The sequence below is a fragment of the Larus michahellis genome, chromosome 6 (genome assembly GCF_964199755.1).
Source record: "Larus michahellis chromosome 6, bLarMic1.1, whole genome shotgun sequence".
In the NCBI taxonomy this organism is placed as follows: domain Eukaryota; kingdom Metazoa; phylum Chordata; class Aves; order Charadriiformes; family Laridae; genus Larus; species Larus michahellis.
Window position 1 is genome coordinate 50,693,658 of NC_133901.1, and position 16,546 is coordinate 50,710,203.

The 16,546-nt window shown below is 43.1% G+C and overlaps 1 protein-coding gene across 17 annotated transcripts in view; it reads left to right on the forward strand.

Annotated features, from left to right (window-relative positions):
• The window catches only part of SORBS1 (sorbin and SH3 domain containing 1), a 174,820-nt gene that overhangs the window by 71,393 nt on the left and 86,881 nt on the right, over nucleotides 1–16,546 (forward strand). For all 17 annotated transcript variants that reach the window (XM_074590488.1, XM_074590498.1, XM_074590478.1 and 14 more), the window contains one exon: nucleotides 15,160–15,270. The gene's annotated coding sequence lies outside the window, so the exon portion shown is untranslated. The remainder of the gene's footprint in view (nucleotides 1–15,159; nucleotides 15,271–16,546) is intronic.

The window sequence follows — 16,546 nt, forward strand, 5'->3', positions numbered from 1 at the left end:
CTTTTGACATGGGACTCAAGAATTCACTTACATAAAAATGCCTTGAAATCAATGGGTATTTTGCTGTAAAGTATGCCGCGTTCATCTCCTGAACATAAAACGTTTATCATCACTACATGATCAGCAAGACAAAGAGGTGTGATAATTGCTGGCTCAAGGGGCTGTGGAAAGCTGTGGGCCTGGCTAAAAAGTCTTCCAGTGTGTAGGTGACTTTGAGGTGAAGTTAAGGCTCAACAGACAGACTTTTCATGCAGTTACCTCCATGGCATGGATGTGCCTTGATGGCTTAAGCAGTGCATAGCAATAAATGTTAGAGAGCTGTCTTAGACTATTCTGCTGAGCCCTACTTGAAAAACACAAGGAGCGTCTGGCTCAATACAATGTGGGAAATGAGGAAAATTTTAATAATTATTGTGAAAGTTTATTCAGCTTCTCTTGGCACATAACACAGCTGGGAGCTTCTATACCATATGGGAGCTATGGAGAGTTTAGAATGAAATAGTTCTCCTTCTAAGGTTTGAACATGTTTCAGGAGTAAAATATGTTGGCCATGAGCATGCATTACAAATGACTGTATAACAGTTAAGCACAGTCACCTTTGCTGCATACAGGCCTCACAGGTTTTAGCAGTCAAGAAACAAAGAATTGAGTCGGTAATGCTACGTGCCTCTTGATATTGATCTTTGAAACGGGGATATCTTCCTAACTCGTTCCAGTCCTGTCATGCTGGGAGCAGCTCTGTTTGCTCCGATTACAGGGAAATGTGGTGGAACAATGCTGGCTTACGCTTGCTGAGAACAGGAGTACAATGCAATGGAAGTTCCCAAGACCCTGGCAGCTTAGCTAATGGACATTGCATGCCTTTGTTAGTGTTTGAACATCTGTTTAGTTAGTGAACCACAAGACAAGCGAGTACCTTGCTCTTTTTAGGACAAAACTAATAATGTTTGAACATCTTGTTGAAAATGTTCTGGCCCAGCATATTATATAGCTAGCCCAGCTGTGTTATAATAAAGCCAAACCCTTTATTATCTGAATGGATGGATGGGAAAAAATATTTCTTGTCATATTATGGCCAAATACAAAGCAGATGAGTTACTGGTCTTCTGAAACATGGGTCACTTTTACTATGAAGTCATGTTCAAAAGGTCTTTCCAGCCCTTACCATCCAGAGGAAATTGTCTGCTTGAGCCAAAGCATTCTCTGCTTCTGAATGCATGTCCAGGCTCTGCTTAGCAGCTGCTTGACTAGGACAAGCGAGCTGCTTACATGGGGAATGTCTGCTAAATTCCCCACCTTTGTTAAAAAAGTGCTGGTGCGATAGATGATGGATGGGTGAAAGGAAGGAGAAGAGAGTTTAACCTCTTTCTATTAGTATGCTTGTTTCTCCACAGCACTGATTTGGTCTGGCCTGTGAAGTTCCATGAAGTCAAAGGAGTCTTCAGGTATAAACTTTAGCCCTTAGGTCTGAAGGGGAAGAGGCTCTGCGCAAGATCTGGCGCAGGGTTAATAGAGAATTCATCCATCCAAGATGTGGTCTCATAAATGGCAGCACTGTCTCAGGTTGGAAGTTTTGACTTGGATTAAATATATAAACAGTTGCGGAGACATCAGTAAGAGTAGCTAGAATTTTATGCAGCACTGAATAAGCAACAAGCTGAGTTTGATCTGGATGTCTAATGCCAGATAAGTTACTCATGTGCTTCTCAGATTGAATACATTTTCTTGTTTTTAGAAATGGAGCAATGCCACCTCAGAACCATTTTACAGATCACCAGACTACTGGATAATTTTGTCTTAGTCACCCTTACAACTGTATCGTTCCTCCCTTTTGTAATTCTGCAACCATATTTGACTGTTCTGTCTGTGCTGTCCTAGACATCTTTGCTGCTCTCGTCAAGCAATTTAGTTGTCTCTTGGCACCAGTTTGTAATCTGCCATATCTTTTGTCTCTGACTTTTTTTAAATGATGAGTCTGAAGAGTTTATAGTTCATTTGAGTATTTGTGAGGTGTCCTCATCTCTCAGATATTTAGTGACCATATTAGGGAAGCTCTGAAAGCCCAGAGAATCTAGTTTATAGGATTAGTTCTGAAAGTTTAGTGTGCTTACGGAATCTGAAAAACAACTTGACTTGATGGCTTGCATTTTATGCAAAGCTGTAAACGAGAGGAAAGTAATTAAAGCTTGTCTGATTCACAGATACAAGTGTTTTAATAATATCTCACAGGAAATAGAAGAAAAGGCCGATTATTCAGGCGGCGAGTGACCTATCGGAGTAGATAAAAAGATACATAGGTCATGCTGTTGGACTGCCCTTTCACCACCACGAGTGATGCCAACATACCAGTGCAAGATGAGGAAGCATTGATGTTGTTAGTGCTCTTCCCGTAGACAGAAATTCCGAGAGATGTTCTGCACATCCTGAGCAGGTGTGCACCATTACCTGGATTACCATTATATCTCACATCCCATGGGATATTTAGCTGTGAATTGTATCTACCTCTGCATTTTGATAGAATCCCAATGAACAGAAGGACTTTCAATGCAATAACAAGGTGGTTGTGGTTAATCTGTTACGAGGTACTTGCATTTTTAAATAGTACCAAGATCTTTCTATGCCATTTTTATTTTTGTTTTCTTCTGAGCCTTTGATAATGTTTTTCAAACTTATTTTCTGTAGCTGCAAAGAAGGCTGAGGTTCTTAAATATTCATATGGTTCTTTGATTAAAAAAAAAAACCAAAAAAACACCAAAAAAGAAATGAACAAAACCCCCAAAAGAAAACAGAAGCAGCAAACAAGAAAAAAGAAATAGCACTTCAAAGATGGCTATACGTACTCTGCAAGGTGATGGAGCCATTACAGTTCTTCTGCAGTGGAAGTACAGTGCTCAATTTTGCAGAAAATGCAGGTAGTTATTCACTCTGGAGGATGCGGCTGACAGCCTGAGCCTTCAGAGGTAATAAATAGGGTCTCTAAGGGGAAGTCAGTCTTTAGGAATGTGAGAAGTAAACACTGCTTAGGCCTCATGTATGTTTACAGTAGAAATACCCACACGAACACTTAGCTGATCTCACCTGAGGATCTGGAGCAGCCTGCCTTGTGCCCGGGAGCACAGCACTGACATGGCTAGGTAGCAGCTACCTCAGGGCTTGCTCACGTATCTCTGTATAGCCCTGAGTTGTGTGGAGCAGGCATTCCCAGAACATTTTTTTAATTTTTTTTTTTTCATCTGAAAGCTAAGATTCCTGGTTACTGTCTGAGCTACAGCTTGAGCTCGGACTTCCCAGGAAAAAAAACAGCTATTGTGGGAATCACAGTCAAAGTGCAAGAGCTGTAATGGCTGAGCCTTCTGCATAGATTCATAGAATCGTAGAATGGTTTGGGTTGGAAGGGACCTCAAAGATCACCTAGTTCCATCCCCTTGCCATGGGTAGGGACACCTCCCCCTAGACCAAGTGACTCAAAGCCCCGTCCAGCCTGGCCTTGAACACCTTCAGGGATGGGGCATCCATGACTTCTCTCTGCAGCCTGCTCCAGTGTCTCACCACCCTCACAGTGGTGAAAAGTATTTCTTCCTAATATGTAATCTAAATTTATCCTCTTTCAGTTTAAAATCATCAAGTTTCACATTTGATTTGCAAGTGGTTAGTGTCCCCTGCCTTCACAGGGAGGAAAACCCTCCTGCGAGGCAGGATCAAATTCTGTTTCATGCCTGCTGCAGAGTAAACTGTGATGGGGGTTGGACCCAAGGAGAGCTACTGCTTTGACTCTTATGCCTCTTCTCGCTGAGCTCAAAAGCCTGTTCTCACATTTCTCAAGTCCTGTCTGGCTGAGGCACATCCTTCTGCATCAGGGGAGGAGGACAGAACTTCCCATCGAGTATATTCATGGAAGACAGATGGGAAAACATTGTCCTCTGTGAGATTCAACTTTCCCCTCTCTTGAGCTTTTGGGATTACTGGACACATTAGGCTTCAGTGCTAAGAGACTGAAGAAAACCTCTGATTTTGTTCATATTTGTCTCTTTCTGGCTACGCCTGACACCTGGCAGGATGTAGTGACAGTCCAAGGCATTTGCTCCTCTGAGTCTCTGTGCACAGACGGAAATGACTGAGCTCTGCTGCAGGAACCTCAACCAAGCACAGCATCATCCTGCCCCCAGCACCCAGAGTGCTCATGTGATGATCAAAGGCAGGCAGTGGCTCCTGAGAAATGTCACCAAGTATTTAGAAAATCATTCTGCTTGGCAGCATTTCAGCTTTTTTTTTTTTTATGACTGTCCCCTCCCTTGTTCTTTGATATTGTAGGCCTTTCTGTTAAAATAGGATCTGTGTTTCCCAAGAGAGAACGCTTGGAGGATGGTGTGAAGTCATGTGTTGTGTGTTCTTGAATCAGCATGTGGATTCCCCTCCGTCCCAAATGAAGGGATTTCACCTAAAGAATCATGAGGGCCTTTTGTTTGTCGTGTAAGAATATGCATTAGAATGACTTTTATTTGCCTTCTGGTTCTGATCATTTCTGGTTCTTCAAGTTTTTCTCTTCACCACGAGTGTCAGTAACTCCCTGTTTTATTTTGGGAGTTGTTTTTTATTTATTTTAGATGAAAGCTGAGATTCTCATGCAATCTTTTGTTTTCATCAGGTGAGGCTTTATGAAAACATCACACATTGTAAGAGCTGACAGCACCATACTAGATGTGCAGTTCCCAAGGGCGTATCAAACTGGGAGGTGACACTTGTGCTGTGCCCAGTCTTAACTGACTGGGAGATTTTTATATGGTTTAGAGCCGCTCCATAAGTGATTTTGGGCAATTGCAAGGTCCTGCACAAGGGTTGGGACAATCCCAAGCACAAATACAGGCTAGGTGGAGAATGGATTGAGAGTAGCCCTGAGGAGAAGGGCTTGGGGGTGTTGGTGGATGAGAAGCTCAACATGATCTGACAATGTGTGCTTGCAGTCCAGAAGGCCAACTGTATCCTGGGCCGCTTCAAAAGAAGCGTGGCCAGCAGGTCAAGGGAGGTGATTCTATGAATTATGGATGGGTTCAAGCTTCGAGGAGATTTTTGGTTAAAGAGTGAATGTTATTACTTGACTAGAGCTATGTGAGAAGACTCCAGGTTTTTTGCAGTGACATTTTGGAACTATTTCAGTTACTGGAACAGTGGATGTTAAAAATCTGGGCTGTGTTTTAGCACCAGGGATTTGTTGAAGACAGGGTGGCTTTTAAAGCCACTTTACAAGAAATGAATCTCTGTCAAAGTTTGTGCGTTTCATGGTGGTCTGAGTGTGAAGACCAAAGATGGAGTTTTTTGGTGCTTATCTTCATTCATAGGAGCAGACTGAGTCACAGCTGGGTCAGACTTTAGAGGGAGAAAGACTCTTGAGCTTAAAGTAAGCAACTTGCTGCTGTGCTCATTAGCTTTCCAGCTTGCTAGAGAAATAGAAGCACCAGTTGTTGTACCAGACAAAACTGTAGGCTTGCTCACTGGCATTGGCATGGCCCAAAACTTCTGAGGAGGATTTGAACCAGTGCTCCCTCCATGGTTTGGGCGCCCATCACACACAAGACCATGTAAGGGCCAAATAGGAATTTTACAGACTTTTTAATTCCAACAATGATTCAGAAAGGCAGACCCTGCCTGAAGGCACAAGTATGGGGCTGCAAATGGAAGAGAGTGATGCCTTTGGGCTGATTATCCTTGTAACTCTTCATGTAGCTCTCCCAGCTGTAGGTATTATTTATGTTAATATAATTGTCTAATCCTTTTTGAAAGCCAGTAAAGCTATTTCCCTACAGTATTCCCTCCTTGCCCTGTGGTAATAAATTCCTCAGGCTGATTTTATGCCACCTTTTAAAAATTATTTTTATAAAAGAATATCTATTACATTTACTGCCTTTTTATAGCGTGGAGCAAGATAAATCGGCACATCCCAATCTTGCTTCACAATTATTCATTCGTTACTTCACTTGGAGCCTGAAATCAATCCGCTTTTCTTCTTTCCTTCTATCTTTTCCAGCTAAATATTCCTCTAATCTCTACTTGTAACCTCAATGTATGTTTGTCATTTTTAGTCTCTTAAGCATTGATTTGATTCAGTTGTCTAATCTTTAAAAGTTCCTTGGTGTTATTTAATTATACATTGGTTAGCGAGTCAGATTTTCTGGGTGGCTGCTCCAAGAGTCTGCCTGATTCTTCTGTGGCTTTTGCCTGGAGCATTACGAGTCCCAGCCTAGGTAATGATGTGGTCCCCAGGACTTTAACAGCTTCCATATACATGGTCCAGGGCTGCTCCTTCCATTACTCCCTTCCTGTGCTTGAGACAAGCAGGAATTACCTTAAATCATGTTTGTGGGGCCCTATCACCATAGGTGGGGTGCTGCATAGTCCAGCAGCAACCAGAGCAGCCTTGAAACTGCTTTCTGTGTTCCCCTCCCTTCAGCATCCCAGAGCAGTACCCTGCAGTGTGTAGTAGGCGTAACTCGGCGTGCTCTGCTCCAAACACTGATCCTCTGGGAGCTGCTGTTTAATCCATTTTAGACTCCTAGAAAGGCCATCTGAGCACGAGATGTTTCTTAGTGCTCATTTTTAAGGATGCAATCATACCTGATGTAACTTTGCCAGCTACTTTGTCGCTTGCAGTGTTCAAGCTCAAGATACAGAGTTGGCAGGGAATCTCCTGAGAATTTTTCTCATAGTGATTATAGTCAATTTTCTTTTCTTCTGTTATGTATAAAGACATCAAAACAACATGGGGTTTAAAGAAATATAAAACATGGATTTGTTCTTTAGAACAGGAAGCATTTTTCTTTTCCTGTAGTCCTGATTGAGAGCCTTAGCATTTGCCCTTTGTTTTGCCAAGAACAGATCATGTTTTTCAGGGTCTGAGTCTAATTTCTGAATTAGAAGAGCAACAAAGAGAAAAAGAACTCAATTTATAAAGTCTCAGTGGAAAAATGAAATAGGCACATATGCAAACACAGGTGCAGGTGTAAGCACATGCACAGACAGGGGTAGACGCAAGCCATGAACCTTGCTTCCACGAGACATGCTTGCGGCTTCATCACAACATGGAACTAATATACAGAGAAAGCAGAGGGGCATTTCACATCAGTTGCACAGCTCGTGGACAGTATGCCTGTGTCAGCTTTTCTGTGAGCTGATAGTGACCCCATGCAGTGCACCGTTCCTTTTCTCATTTCCATCTGTTCAGCATTTCACAGTTTCTCAAATCACTGGAAGCCTGCTATTGATTTTTAGATGTGTCCTAAGTTTGCTATAAATTTTATACAGAGACCTCATACTGCCAGAAAAAAAGATTTCAGGACAGCTTCATCCCAACATCCACCCTTAAATAAATGGAAGATATTTGCAAATCATCGCAACCTTTTTATAACCATCTGGGAATGCCTGAGCTGAAAGAAAATCGCCACCACCTTAGTGGTCACTGATCTCTGCAGAGTAGATCTTTCTTTTCAAGGGAGAATTCAGCCACTTTACCCTTTGTTCTCTCTGTTTTGGTGTATGATCATCTCTCTTTTGGTATATGCACAGCAGCACCAAATCGTTAACAGTTGCGTCTGTCTTTGTCCAGCGTGTTGTGTTTTCGTTCACAGGCAATGCATTCTCTGCCTTAGATCAGACAGATTCTGCTCTGGCAACGGTACATCTGCCTGACATGGCCCATTGCTCCTGCAATCTATAGCTGAAGCCTCTTTATGTCATTCCACTGTTCTTTTTCTCATTTCCATCTGTTTGTCGTTCCGGAGCTTTTTGAATAATGGAGACACAGTGATTGCTTTCGAGATGTGTCATAAGCTTGTCGTAAGCATTTTCTTTCCTTCAGTAGCCCCTTTGCCAAGCAGTGCAGTTGGAGGATACAGTAAGGGGAATTGACAACTTATTCCAGCTGTTCTGCTGAAGCAAATGCTAGTGGCTCTTCTGCGTGTTTTCCGCTTGCTGTCCGCATTGATTTTCTATTATTCTTGGCAGAAATACCGAAGTCCAGTATTGCAGCCACTGAAAATTAAGGGGGCCTCGTCCCTTGAAGTGTTAGAACAAGAAAGATTTTAGCATTAGGGACATGAGGAAATAAGTGCTTGCACTTTAAAGGATTATTGATATAAAATCTAAGGCAAGAAACTTACTCCTGTTCTGAATTTTGCATGCTTCACCCTTTCCACGTTCATTGAGGTAAAATTCATTACCATAGTTGTTAGCTGTGAAAAATTATATTCACCATGGAGTTAACTATGTGGCTGGATTTAAAGTCCCAGCTTTATTCACAGCCACTTAATGTTTGTCTCAAGCTGTGATAAAGGTCTTCTACCTTAGGGCTCCAAGTGATTTGCAGAGAGGTCAGGTAGAAATAAAATAATGTCTTCCTTGCACAGTGTTCTTGAGATGCAGAAGGAAGATGCGAGAGGAAAAGGCACCTGCATTCCACGGGAGTACTGGGTACTGTGACCCAGCAAGGGTGGGATCCCTGTACCCACCAGGGCTGCGGCTGCTGCTGCCCCCCTCCCCGCATTGAGAACCTCTCTCTGATGGCAGCATTTTCATCCTTGTACAAAGCCCTTCGTGAATGATATGGCACAGGGTGGGAAATGAGTCACTGCCTTCTTTCTCTCCCCCTTCCCTGCTGTGGTTTCTTTTTTCTAGGCAGTTATAGAGTTCTTAGCCTTTTTGAACCAAACTTGGTGAGCCTGACCTCGGTGAGATTTTGTTGCGTTATTTTCCCCCTCTCCTTGGAATGAAGGGCTATTGTTTCCTCCTAGAGAAGCATAATCAACACTGTGCCTGGAGGCCAAGTCCCTATGTGTTTGACCCTTTGCCTTGGTCACTGACCCGCATTTCATTCAAACATGTGGGTAAATAGTGGCACTTCTTATGTCTTTAAGATTTATGTAACAGACAGGGGAAGATCAGAATTGGAGGTATCTCTTACTATTTTGGGGCCTGGGCTGCCTGCCAGTTTTACTTCTTGAGAAGCAAGTGTTTAGTTTTGTGAGCATGAAGCGTGTGACTCATTCTCCTCCTTGACATGCTTTAACACATGTACTGAGTGGTGATTTACATGAGGATGCATTGAGGCTCTGCTTGAGCTGACAGCACTTGGTGCACTTTAATCTCACATGTGGAAAGAGGAAATGAGTTAATCTGTGGTTAAATATAGAGGTGATGAAAGAGGTGGGAAGGGGAGGAGTTGGCTCTAATCTCACTTAGGTTGGGGTCAGTTGAGAGTAACCTCAGTATCTGGATGGTATTACTCTGGAGTAAGTCATATCTCACCTCTGTGGAGCTGACAGTATTAGCTAATGGAAAATGGCGACAAAGTGAGAATATGCCCTAAACTCTGGCGTCACTGCAGTGTTGTTCTTTCTGTTCACCCTCTACATGTTGGTGACACCTTTTACTTTTTTTTTTTTCTCCTTTCAAGAGGTAACCAATGGATCGTAGGGCTAAGCAACTGCACATTGCTGAAATTACATCCTAAGGACCAAATCTGAGAGTGGACCAGTGTTGATCTACAAGCTTGGTTCTCTGTGATTATCATGAAGATGTACCATGATTTTGTTCCTTTATTTTGCAGTGTATGTTTGTTTTCTGTTTATTCCTGTCCTCAGCTTTGAGCTGGGGATGCAGAAGAATTGAGAAACCAGGATACCTTCTACATAGATACCCCCTTTTCTTCTCCCTTTGTGTGCAGATGTGTTCTTAAACTATATGCTTGAGAGCTGCCGCCGACCATTCTCTCCAGCTTCCTGCAGGCCTGTGTGTTTTTTTTTAGGGAAGGCTGCATTATCATATGCCTTACTGGTATATATTATCTACTTCTGAGCAGTTTTTCTCTGTGAAGTGCTGCTGGTATGCTGCCTGCTGGTTGACCAACCAGAAAGCACCCGAGCAAAGAGGGGTGCTTTGCACCAGGCTGGCACTGCTGCCAGCCAGGGCGCACTGCCTGTGCTGTGAAGCCTTATGTTGCCTACACTGTTTTGGAGAAGAGGTGAAATGGATTTTGCTGACTCATTTGGGCAGGTAAAAGCAGACTTTTGGGCATGGGCTGAACAAATCTGAAAGAGGAATTGTGGCAGCAGCCAAGAGCTGCTTCTCCGAGAAGGCAGCTTGAGCTAATCTGTTATGCGCTGACAGTGTTTTCTCCCAAGTAGTCCATGTAAGGAATTTGCATTTGGAGATCATGTACTATATGGGTCATGTTTGTTGAGCGGTGGGTAAGGAAAGCCACTGGTTTACATAAGCTTGCTAAGATGAAAGGTCCGTCAGAAGAGTTCTTTTTTTTATATTGGCGAAAATCTAAAACTGTTTTTAGAGCTGAAGATCTACCCTGGAATGTACTCGTGCCTCTTTTGTTGACTTCCCCGGGAATCACGTGTTTTTGCAGGATTTGGCCTGGCATGGAGATTAGTAACAGTATCACTGTTGTCTTCACTCTTCCTGTTGGCACAAAGCAATATTGTGTGAGTCATTCCAGTCCATAGACACAGGCTGAACTTTGACCGTCTGTCCCTAAGCAGTCCATATAGATTGCATACAAACAGTTTGTTTGATAAAATCTAGTAAAATGTCCAAAAGCCAATGACATTAGAGATGGGTTATCAATAACAGGCCAATTCTGCTGATTCTCAGCATTATTATTAATTGTAATTAGCAAAAATGTTATCAGAATCTCTTCTTTGCTGGACTAGCCAAGGTTGGCATTTTTGTTGTATTTGGTACTTACTAAGCTAGAACTCACAAGATGGGGTGGCTCAGATAAGAGGAGCTATCAATGGATCTTTTAAAAATTTCTTATATGAACCACAAGTCTTATGACTTCCAGAGTAGAATATCATAACCATATCTGAGACCAAGGACAAGCATCAACTTAGCAAACAGTTGCTCATGTTGAAGACGGGGACCCTTGTCCTCCCTTCCACACTGCTGCTTGTTGCTGTGCCGATACTGATGGTTGACTTCACATAGAGCTTTGCCAGCTGCCGAGTGCGTGTGAGCACTGTCTGATCAGTATCAAGAAAATAGATGAGCTTAACTTATCTTCACTGGTTGTTCAGTTTAACTTGGTGGATTCTGCCTTCTGCAGATTGTGGAGTGCTCACATGGACCCTGCTGCTACCAGGACTGCGGGGAGTGGTAACCTCCAGCAGGTGTGGGGTGGTGACAAACAGTTTTTGATGGAAATGCCTTCAAAAGATGGGTGTCGATTTCCAGCCTTAGAGGCAGTATAGGCCAGTGAAAAGAGCATTGTGCTATGAAAGCAGAAGCCACAGTTTTTTCCTGGCACTGAACCTCAAGTTATGTGATCAGGTCGAATCACTTCTCATCCATGCATTTGTTTCCCCTTCATCTGTCTTGTCCATTTAAACTCCTTGGAAAAGTGGCTGTCTGTTCTCATGTGGACAAGGGCAAAATAATAATATTTTTATCCTGCTAGTCTTACAGAGTTGATTAAAGTTGTTCTTTCTAAATGGCCTTTAGATCTGAGTATTGTTTGTTGGATTTTTTTTCTTCCCAACCTTTTGCTTTTCCATTGCAAAGCTCGACCCACGCTGATGGGTTTGATTATGTTTTCATTGCCATTGTACTTGCTTTGATTTTGCAGCTCAGTGCCCAAAGCACAGGGCGCTGTACAAACAACATGATGAAGTCAAGCAGGGTCAGCCCCTTTCTCTTTTTACCTTGAAAACAATGTGAAACTCCTGTGTTTCTTTTGCTTGGCACTTCCAGTTCTTGAGCTCGAGGCCGTGTGTGTTTGTGTGCTGCCCTCCTGTCGTGTTCAGGTGTGAGATCACTTGGACAGTGTTTTCCATTGCGGCCTTTGGGGGCACTGGAAGCTGTGCTGTCTGCTTGGTTGTGTGTGAGACCAAGCTGTGAAGTGTGGAAAATTAATGCAAGAATAGCAGCTTGCTGAGCTGATGTCCACGCCTACAGTGGGTTAGTTGTGACGAGGTGCCATTACCAGGGCTCACAAGTGTACACATAGACTCGTCTTCCTGGATCATTCCTGGCCGCTGTCTGCGACAAGGAATTTTCTCCTGTTTCTCACTTCTCCTTTTTGCTTTTGGCAGCATTCCTTTCTCCATGAGGATGCAGTTTGAGTGTGGTCTGTGTCCAACCCTTTTAAGAAGTGCCAGGTTACTGGTTGTTGATCTGAGAAAGCGAGAAGGAGCTGGATAGCTTGATTCTGCACTACCACGGTATTGTCAGCCACTGTATCAGCCCTCGACATGAATAGAGCAGCCTCCAGAAACACCCGTAAAAATGTGGACCTCGGTACTTCTGTACTTCAGGCTCATTCCTATCTTGCTCCTGCCATTCCCTTCCCATGTCACTCTGAAAAGCCCCTTATGGCACATTTGGGTACCAGAACAGACTGAGGATTTAGCTTGATGCATCAGAACTACACAAACTGCAGTCTGCCCTAAGCCACAGTGATTTATTTGACTGAGAATCAAAGTGTTTAACACTCTAAACTCAATGACTGTTTAGAATTAGGGAAACCCCTACTTAAAAAAATAAAAAGATGCAGGAAACCTCTTTATCAGCAATCAGCAGTGTGATGAGGTGGGTTTTTTTTTTTTTTTTTGGTTTTGTGGTGGTTTTCTTTTTTTTCTCCTCAGTTTGCTTGATTTCAGTACTCCATCTGTTACATTGCTGCATTCATTGAAAGTTTCTGGATGGGAGTGCCGGTCCGGTTGTATGCCGCTTTGTGCAGCTTGCTGAGCAGTTCAGTTACTGTCGAGGGCTTGGTGTGCTGGCTGCTTGTGCAGGAAGAGTCTGAGTACCTTTTGCATTATTTAGTGGAAACTCTTTCAGCAGACTTTTCTGTTACAGTGGAAATCAAACTCTAACACCAGATAAAGCCAGAATACAGCTTAAGACTAATAAAATTAAAATGAAAAAACATTGAAAACTTTTTGGCAGTGTCCGTCATCTCTGATGCTGTCAGCTCCCCTAATTTTGCTGCCACTGACAGGAAGGGAATTTTTGTCACTAGCAGCAGTGGGTGTAAAGTTTGCCCAAACAGAATCCTTCTGTGAATCCTGCATTGATTTTTTTTTTTCAAGAAAAATGGCTTCTTATGGTCCTCCAGGAGCTGGTGTGGGGCATATTTCCAAGGAGAAAGTTTGAATGTTTAGCTATCTCTTCTAGAATGGGGCACAGACCGGCCATAACCTGCATCTGTATTCCTGTGTCTTGCTGCGCTCCCTGGCTATGTGCCAGGTTAGAGCCTTTGCAGTAACAACTCTCAGCACCAGAGGAGTTTCTATCAGTTGCTTTTTGTGCCATTTACTCTTTCCTCCCCCTCTCAGCCTAGCTCTTAGTCCTTGCGATGAGTAACGAGTTCTCTGCTTTGGGCAGCTTTTGGTAGCTGGGACTCTGGCCAGCTTCAGCCTTTTGCCAACTCACAAGGACAGGACAGGACAGGTTGGGAAAGCAAACAAACTGTAGTTAATGCCAGCAGGGCAGCTTCTTATGTCGCAGCAAAACCAGGGCTTGACCTTGCCACTGGAGTATTAACTCTCTCATGGTGCATACTCTGGACAACTTTATAGGAAACTTTCTTCTTGGTACTAGCAATAAGCCTTTCAAACATGTGCCCTTTCACTGATCCCTTTCTGCTTGTTGGAGATGGAGAAACTACTAGACTGTCCCGGATAGAAAACTCTAATTTGTTTCAACTTGTGTTCTCCTAGGACTATTCTAGTTTTATTGAAAAACTAGCCTGGTTCTTCTAGGCTGATTTTTTGGGATATTAGCAGGTCTTGAAAGAATTCTTGAGGCTTGTAACAACATCGTATTATTTGAGCTCTGTGAGTACGTTCTGAGATCGCTCCCAGGCAAGGTCCCTGATACTCTTTGAGAGTTTTTAGCTCTGAACATCACCGTCTGTTTTCTCCATGTCATGTTTATCCTCCACCTGCACTGTCTTGAGGACATCTAATTGGTAAGGCTTATTGGCTGACAGGCTTGGTTGTACCAGGCCCTTGGAGGTTCTGGTCTTGCATTGCTTGTTGAAAGAAACGTGACTCTACTCCCCTCAGAGCTTGAGTAAAACACACATGAGGATTTGTTCAGTCATCCAGCAGAGGCATGAAACTTTGCTGGTTGGTCTCTTCAAGTTCATTTTAAAGTTGTTGAATACAGCAAAGTATGAAGAAGGCAGTGTAGAGAGAGGGTGAGTTGCCCTCTGGAAGAACCTTCTCTCCACTCAGTATGGAAGAAGCTTGGGGTGACTGGCTGACTAGTTCAGCCTGATAAATGACATGATTAAAGTTGAGTGGTGCCAATGCTTACCTTATAAATCAAACTGCAAAGACATCTCACTAAAGCTAGGCTGCTGTTAATGTTATTGAGTGAAACAATAAAGCTGCACAGCCATCTATCAAATCAATGTCAAAGCTAACCATTTAGACTTAATATTGGACTGGAGTTAAATGGTCACATTTAGTAACCATCAATGCATGCAAAAAAATTAATTGTCCTCTGTGAATTCCGTCTTTGTGGCTGTCCGTCTAGCAGTGTACCCTAACCAAGGAATTTGTCCAAAGACAGCCTGGTGTGTGTTTCTTAGTATGTGTCTATTACCTGCCCTTCCTTCTGAGGGCAGTGGGGAGTTACATTTCGTGGGTGTTGTTTCCCCTAGCTCCCAGCCCAGGCTCTGTATCGGACAAGCCTATTTATGCATCAGGAATAGCTGCGTAAGATGTGTATTCACTTCTCTTTTTCTGCATTTTGCAAAACACTATACTAAATTAAGCTGAAATCAGCAGTGATTTACATTAGTAAACAGACTGTAGGTTGTAGGGAGGTGTGAGTATTTGTGCTATTCAGCTGTCCTTGCTGCTTGGGGGGGATCTCTAGCAGAAAGGCAGGAAAACGGATGTGGTTTCAGCCTTCCCTGGAGACAACTGTAAATATCGGTTCTCACATAGGGGATGCTAGGATGATGATCTGGTCAGCCTGCTGTTTATACTAACAATGCTTCCTGCATGGTAAGCAGACGGAATTGCTTCATCTAGAAGTAACGTTATTTCTATGAATGGCTGATTGCTTTCGTACAGCCCTCTTGGTATTTGTGTTGTACAGCAGGGCTAGTGGCACTAATAGCATTTTCTTCCTCTTTGACTTTTGTAGGTATGTATTGTTACATAGCAGTTGCACGTGAAGAGAAGACAGAGTGGAAGTCACTGTCAGAGGATCCTGTCATTCTAAGCTGGGCTTGAAGACTTCAGCCAGCTGACTGGCGTGAGTACCCTGAAGGGGAGGGGAAGGAGCACATCACTGGGAGACCTCATCCTGACTTGGGGCACCAAAATGACATCTATCTTTATTATTTGCAGTAAAGGGCTTTTTCTTCCTAGTAGCAGCCTACCTGAGTTGTGCAGCAGAAAGCTACGTGTTGGTGAGAGCACCACTATATTATATGAGGTTTTTTGATAGGTGAGCCAGTCAAAAGCTCCACTTCTCGAAAGAAGATCAAGCTCCAAGTGCTATTTTTGTGGTGAATCATGAATGCTTTAGATAACATATATTAGTCACAGCAAGAATTAAATTCACCTTTGCCACTGTCTAATGTGTTCCTTGTTTATTATCTGCATTTGTGACATCCTTTTCTGTTTATTTTGGTGCTGGTCCCTGTAAATATTTTGTGCCTCAGTTTAGGTCAGAAACATACAGAGCTAGTGGGACTTTGGAATTGGAGTGAGGGTTAGGTTTTAGGATAAGGAACAAAGTTAAGCAGTTGGCCTTGAATAGGCTACAAATCCAGGTTTAACATTAGTGTTTGCCTGCCTGTAAGCTGAATTCATTGCCTCATCTGTAGGAGGCCACTGGGTTAGGTTTGAGTGGGTGTCGGGATGTGTGACTTGGTGTAAGTTGAGGGCAGACAGGAGCTGTTGGATTGGGATCAGACTTTGGAGGGAGTTATGGAGTTGATGACATAAGATAAGGTCAGATCCCCAAGGGGCTATTGGGCTAGTTTTAGGGTAGCTGCAGACCTGACAGCTACAAATACTGGTGAAGCTGATTTGTTTTCTTTAGAGGAGTGTGGGGTCTTTGGTAACGTTTGGTCTAAGATTAAGTCCTGGGTTGAAAGAGACTTGACAGTTCTGAGATAAGGTTTGATATTCTTACTTGCCTGAGGCAAAAGCGCCTCAGCCTTTGAGAACTCTGCATTGAAGCAGAAGTCTTGGACACGATCAAGGCTGAGGCTCATGTGTCAAGATCTTGAGACCATTTTTTACCTTAGGATGACTCTGATATGGAGCCTGTTTGTGATCAGGAAGGCAAAAGTCAAAGCAACAGTTACAGAAAACTGAATCTCTGGCATCCCAGAAATGGCAAATACAACTCGTTTGGGCTACTTCTTTCTTTGTTTCTAAAAAGGCTGAAAGCATCAGGCGAGCAGTCTCTCCTTTCTCTCCTCTTCCCTTTTCTCTACACGGGTGCTCTAGTGGTCTAAAACTTCAGCTTCATATGATCATCTCAACTCCTTTCCTATAAAACAGTGTACCTGATGTTT